Source organism: Myotis daubentonii, chromosome 12 (assembly GCF_963259705.1).
Source record: "Myotis daubentonii chromosome 12, mMyoDau2.1, whole genome shotgun sequence".
Taxonomy (NCBI): domain Eukaryota; kingdom Metazoa; phylum Chordata; class Mammalia; order Chiroptera; family Vespertilionidae; genus Myotis; species Myotis daubentonii.
In genome coordinates this window covers 27,741,740-27,748,685 of record NC_081851.1, presented here as the reverse complement: position 1 = coordinate 27,748,685, position 6,946 = coordinate 27,741,740, and positions in this window count along the sequence as shown.

Genomic DNA, 6,946 nt, shown 5'->3' with positions numbered 1-6,946 from the left:
CCCACGGGCCACGCCATCAGGTATCGGGATGCCGGGATTCCTTCTGCTCCACCGGCCTCTGCTCTGTCTGGGCTCGGGTAGTAACCACCGCCGTCACCATAGTCACCGTGCAAGAGTAAAACCAGCAGGCCAGTGGCACACGTGAGTGCACACTCCCTTACACTCGCCCTTGCACCTCTCAAAGGTTAGCCCCGCCCTGTCTAATCCAGCCAATCCAGGAGCCCTGCTGCCCCACCTACAGCCAATCTGCTCTCCCACCGGCCTCACCCCCCCCCCCCCCCAGCAACTGCCTTCCCAACCACCCTGGAGGCTCTATCTTTTGAGCTGAACCTTGCAACCCGGTGAAGGTGGGGAGGGCCAACTGACACACCAGGAAACTGAAGTCCAGGGCTGAGTGTGAGCGCAGCTCTGCTCTGTTCCCTCCCATGGAGCCTGTACTATCCCTCTGTGCCAAGTGCTCAGGCCCCGCCCCTCCCTGACATCAAGGGCCTATTCTGCCTCCCTGCCACCTGCCCCAGCCACCCACAGCGCCTTGGCTCCGTTCCTGTCTCCGCCACTTCTACTTTGCTCCCTTCTGCAGTGCTTGGCTTCCTTCTATGTTGTTTTCAGTCTTCGCTCCCAGCCAGAATATGCAAATTAACCGCCATCTTGATTGGGTTAATTTGCATATAGTCTCTCTGATTGGCTGGTGGGCATAGCGAAGGTATCGTCAATTAGCATCTTTGTCTTTTATTAGTGTAGATTACTCTTATGATAGTATACATAGAATTTTGTATGACTACTCAATGTTAAAAATTGCTAACTAGTTTTATACATATGCTATGACTCCTATACCTATTATGGTTCTTTATATAATGCTAAAGATATAGAATATATTCAGTAGGTATGTATTTAATTCACACCAGTTCTTTTGACTGCTAGACAATATAAAGAAACTTGAAAAATCAGATAGCTTCTTATTTATTTCAGGTTGAGTTTCAAGAGTTCCTTTGAATTATGAAATAGGGCCTTGGAACATTTAAATTATTTCAGTCTCTGAAATAGACGTAGCAATTCAAATATTAAGGTTAATCATCCAAATGACTCAATTACTAACAATAATTTTATAACTTTATAATAGTTAAATAACAGAATATGCAGAAAATATGACAATTTTAATTATAGTTCAATCTTTACCAAAGTGGTAAATGTAAGATTTATTATTTGTCATGTAAGTTCCTCGCTTGAATTTCTATACAACCATTTCACACTTAAGGGCCTATGCTTTAAAAATATATTTATTTTTTTTTGTTTAATTTGCAAGTATGTTTTGACTACCTATTGTTTTAAAACTATGCTGAGCCTTGGTGATAAATTAATAGAAAAATTAAAGTATAACAGAAAAGACACATATAAATGCAAAGACTCTACAATAAAACTTGGCAAGTATAACAGTGAACATATTTGAGATTCTATATAGATTCACTTGAAAACATGCTCTTGACTGAATAAATCAATAAGTGCAGACCAATGCTCTGAGTTTGGAGTAGTAAGTAGAAGTCTTTCAAAAACAGAATAATTTTGTAATGGACTTTAAAACATAGAAAAGACCATGAAAACAAGCACATAGTCATAAAAAGGTATGACATTTTGGGGACATTCCTCATGGTGAGAAATCTTGTATCACTAACCTGTTAACTGGTAGAAAATACAGCAGGGGTGATAGACTGAAATCAAATTGTGAAGAAATTGAAATCGAAGCTGTGAGTTCACCCATTACACTCATTCATTGAGAGCCAACTATAGGTTTAACTAGGGATTGTGGTTCTCAAATTAGTTTTGTCTCACTTGCAGTGTGTGTGTGAGATTTAATTCTGCATATGTTAACAGATTCTTACTGAGTGTCTTAACAAAACAATGATGGCAGAGTGAATGTAGTAGAATGTGTAGCTGCCTTTTCTCATTGCCAAGTTGTAGGAAAGAGAGTTGGCATATTGAATCCAGTCCCATCAATAGGACAGTCTCTTATTTGACTAATGTATTCAGAATCATCTTATTGCTCACACTTGGATAACTATTACGTCAGGTATTTTATGACTAAAAATAGTCCATGGTATTCTTTTGATTAAAATGATTGGTTGCCCTCGCCAGTGTGGCTCAGTTGCTTGGGCATCTTCTTGTGCACCAAAAGGTTGCCAGTTTGATCCCTGGTCAGGGCACATGCCCTGGTTGTGGGCTTAATCCCTAGTAGGGGGGTGTGAAGGAGGCAGAGGATAGATGTTTCTCTCTCTCTCTCCCTCTCTTCTTCTAAAAATCAATAAAAATATTAAGAAAAAATAAAATGATTGGATAATGAATTGTTACATGATTCATTTCATTTCAGGTCTATGTCAATAGACCTAAAATGAAGATTCTGTGGAATTTTTCAGAAGGAAGATTCTTTGTTCTTTGGAGATATCTACCAGTAAATACCCTCTGTTGATGGATATGTAGTTTGTATCTGTTCTGTTCTTTCAAGTTTTGCTTCACTAAATGTACCTGAACTTGGTATATTATAAACAGTATAAAAGTGTGGGTAAGTGGGGTCCCTCGCCCTGGCCTGCGGGATCAGGCTGAAACTGGCTCTCCAATATCCCCCAAGGTGTCCCGGATTGCAAGAGGATGCAGGCCAGGCCAAGGGACCCCGCCAGTGCACGATTGGGGCCAGGGAGAGATGTGGGAGGTTGGCCAGACAGGGAGGAAGGTTGGTCAGCTGGGAAGGGACTGTGGGAGGGCTCCAGGGCATGTCTAGCCAGTTTCACTCAGTCCCAATCGGCCAGACCCCAGCAGGAAGGTAACCTACCGGTTGGAGCGTCTACCCCTTAGTGGTCAGTGCACCTCATAGTGAGTGGTTGAGCAGCTTTAGCATATCCTTAGCATATTATGATTTGATTGGTTGAACGGCCTATCAGACAACTGGACACTTAGCATATTAGGCTTTTATTATTTGGATGTAAAGTGATCCAGAAGTTGGTGTTAGTAAATTAAGTTAATCTAGGTTGTGGTCCAATGAATAAAACAATAAATTTTATTTAAATTCATCATTGAGACCACAAGTTAGGACTGACTTTAACATCAAAGTCAAAAATAAAATATTATGGCTCAAATAATGTATGAGAGACTTTGAAATGATTGACAAATATTTTACTCAATACATTCAATTTTTAAAATATTTCTATAAAAATATTCCTAAAAACCTATATAAAATGTCATTGTCATTTTTAAGACAATTTTTTAGCTAACCATACTATTACCAACAATACTATTATCATTACTGATACTTTTATTAGAAGCAACAACTTGATGAATAATTATTCAGCCTCCCATGCAGATGCTGCTATACTTAATCAAAGTTGGAAATATTGGGAACATAATAATTTTGGAAAGTAATTTAACAGATACCTTTAAGTAATTTCAAATTTTTATTTTATTATAATTTTGATATTGGAATGTTATTTAATCATGGACTTAATCTAGTAGATTTATGCACGAAAGGCCTCTGAGTGGATTTCTTTGAAAACAAGAAATTAATTTTCTTTTTGGAGAATTGATTTCGCCTATTTATGAACCTCATATGAGCTTGGCAGCTTTTTATAAAAATGAGCAGATGGTCCTTTCCCAAGTCCTAACCAACATTAAATAGAAAATAAACACAACTCCAAGCTCTTTTGTTCAGGATGTTTGGAAGGGGATGAACATGAATTTGGGTAGGCAGAAATAATGACATTTTATGAGATTTTAAAATTTTACACAGTTCTTTTAAAAAGTAAAGACAATTTGTGTACAAAAACTTCAAAATTATAGTCTGCTAGGACCTCTTTAAAAATTGATGGGTTCTATATTCAGTTGCCAGTATTATGTAAGCTAATCAATAGCTAATAACGGAAGACTTAAATACCAAAAGAGATTGTTGGAGAGGCCTCTGAAATATTAGATTGCCTTAAATTATTACTTACCATTTTCCTTAATTAATGTTTAAAGTATTTTTAATGTGATTCATAGATAATAAAGATGTTATTGGAGTGGAATGCAATTAAATCAAAGCTTGCCTCACTGAGCCCAATTTTTTTTTTTTTTTTTTTTTTTTTTTTTTTTGGTGACTGACATATACAGAGTTTATTGCTCTCTACAGTATTTAAATATCAACATGCACCTTTTCATTGAATAACTTCCTGGGTCATGGCCAACATAGAACTTGGGATGGCAAATCCTTTGGCCTTGGTGCTTCTGTTTCATGGAAGAACCACATAATGTGTGTCAGCTGCTTCCACACTTTAATCCTTTCCTCCAGTTTCATCAGAAAGAGGCAGCAGGGTTGGACATCGGGGCCTGTCTAGCTTGTTATTCTTCACTGAAGAACTGAGAGAAGTATTCAATGATATGTGAGCAAATTGAGATACCCTGGCAGTTCCTGGAGAAATATTTAAAAGCTACTGCTGTATTAGTGTTAACTTTTTGTATAGCCTAATCTATTCACTGATTACCAGGGTCATCTAAATAATTGGCAGGAGTCAGGGCAAAAAAACAGACAAACAGCCACGCTGGCATGGCTAAGTGCTGTGAGCCAGAAGGTCATGGTTCAATTGCCAGTCAGGGCACATACCCAGGTTACAGGCTCGATTCCCAGTGTGGGGCATGCAGGAGGCAGCTGATCAATGATTTTCTTTCATCATCGATGTTTCTATCTCTTTCTTCCTCTCCCTTCCTCTCTGAAATCAATAAAAATATATTTAAAAACAAACAAACAGCCAAAACCGGTTTGGCTCAGTGGATAGAGCGTCGGCCTGCGGACTGAAGGGTCCCAGGTTCGATTCCGGTCAAGGGCATGTACCTGGGTTGCGGGCACATCCCCAGTAGGAGATGTGCAGGAGGCAGCTGATCGATGTTTCTCTCTCATCGATGTTTCTAACTCTCTATCTCCCTCCCTTCCTTTCTGTAAAAAAACAATAAAATATATTTAAAACAAACAAACAAACAAACAAACAAAGACAGACAAAAAAACAAAAATCCATTGGGCTTCTTATTTTTTTCAAAAAGCAGAAGACTGTTTCATTAATATTCCTAAAATATAATGCATTTTCCTTTGTTTATGGTCTTTCTTTACTTGTCGTTTTTAAATTGCTATTTGATGTCATTCTAAGAAAAGTCAAAATAAAATATTTGATTGTTAGTAAAATTTACTGTTCATCTTTATATTATGTCTTGTCAGAATTCAATCTCTCTATATAAAACCCTAATATGCAAATAGGCCGAACAGCAGACTAACCAGTCGCTATGATGTGTGCTGACAACCAGGGGCATGTGAGGAACATGGCAGGTGGCAGCAGCAGGAGGCAGAGTATGGAAGATGGCGGGCATCGGCTGCGGTGGGATGGTGGAGTAGGTGAGCAGGGGCGCCAGAGCAAGGAGAGACACTGGTTGCTGTCACTGGGGCAAGCCTCTGGTGGTTACTAAAAATCTTTGCTCCCATTTTCCCTGGTCCCACTGGGCACTCGCATCTGCTGCTGGCGCCGGCCCTGCTCACACCTGCTGCCAGCAACAGCCCCTCTCACACCTGCTGCTGGTGCCAGAGCTACTGCTCACACCCTCTGCCAGATACTGGCTCTGCTCACACCACAGGTTGCACTGGAGCTGCCATTCACACCCGCTGCTGGCACCCAGCACCAGTCCCAATTGCTCGGCACTGTCAGCAGGTGCAAGTGGTGGCTGCCAGCCGCCATCACCCATGAGGGCTTCTCCACCTCCCCTTGCTCCTGAGGGGCGATTGGGACAGCAGCTGCCACTCACACCTGCTGAAAGTGCCGAGCACTTAGGGCTGGTGCTAATTGCTACCAATTGCTCCATTCCATCAGTGGGTGCGAGTGGGGCTGGCACCAACAGCACATGGGAGTGGAGGCAGCGGGAGTAGGGCTAAGGGCAGGCAGTGGACCGGGGGCCGTTGTGGGAGGAGCTGGGCAGGGGTGTGGAGGATAGGCCAAGACCCAGCCCTGTGCCCACTGCAGCCTCACTGCCCACAGTTGCTTTCAAGATGCACAAATTCACGCACTGGGCCCCTAGTACAATTATAGAGTGTCCCAAAATCATACAAGATTTGCAATTGAATTGAATTGCAAATCTTGCGTGAATTTTGGGACATCCTATATAAGAGCATTGGACTCACATGAGAATTCATCAAAAGTACACAGTTTATATTACATAGTTTACACATGCATATGTATTTCAATCTTTCCAGAATACTGAAAACTGCACAAAACTAACTCAATTGTTTTCCTTTCACTCCTTGATACACACATTTTACCAATCCTCTCCACTTCCAGTTTGTTGATAAGTAAGGACAGACTTATAGAAAAACAGAATCTGGGATGCTCTAACTTTCTTTTTTCTTTTATGTCATAATTTCCTCTGTCAATGGTTTGCTAATACAGGAAAGTAATATGTTCAAGAGAATACATGATGAGATTACTTAATCATTTATGTATCTTAGAATGCCTTGCCTTCTTTTTGTGTTTGGATAAAGTTCTGATTTGAATGGAGAACATAGCCTTCTGAGGCTGCCAAACCCTCATTTACAAAGGTGTAGATGTGAAATGCTTACCATATGTTTACACTAAGTCTCACTGAGCTTCTGTGAATGATGGTCCAACAGAATTGGCATCAGAAATACCATTGCGCTTTGCTTATTTTTCTCAGTATTTTATTTTGGAGATTTATGCTTGCAGTTATTTATGGGGCTATATCATTAATGTTGTGTTGTAATTATTGAAATATACTGTATTAATATACTATATATAAATATATCCATTATTATGTTGATATTCAATTCTTTTTTTTTTTTTTTTACTTTGCTATTGCTAATAGAGCTTCAAAAATGGCTCTAAGCATCTTACTCTTTAGTCCTTTATCATATTTACTTTTAGGTTAAATAAAC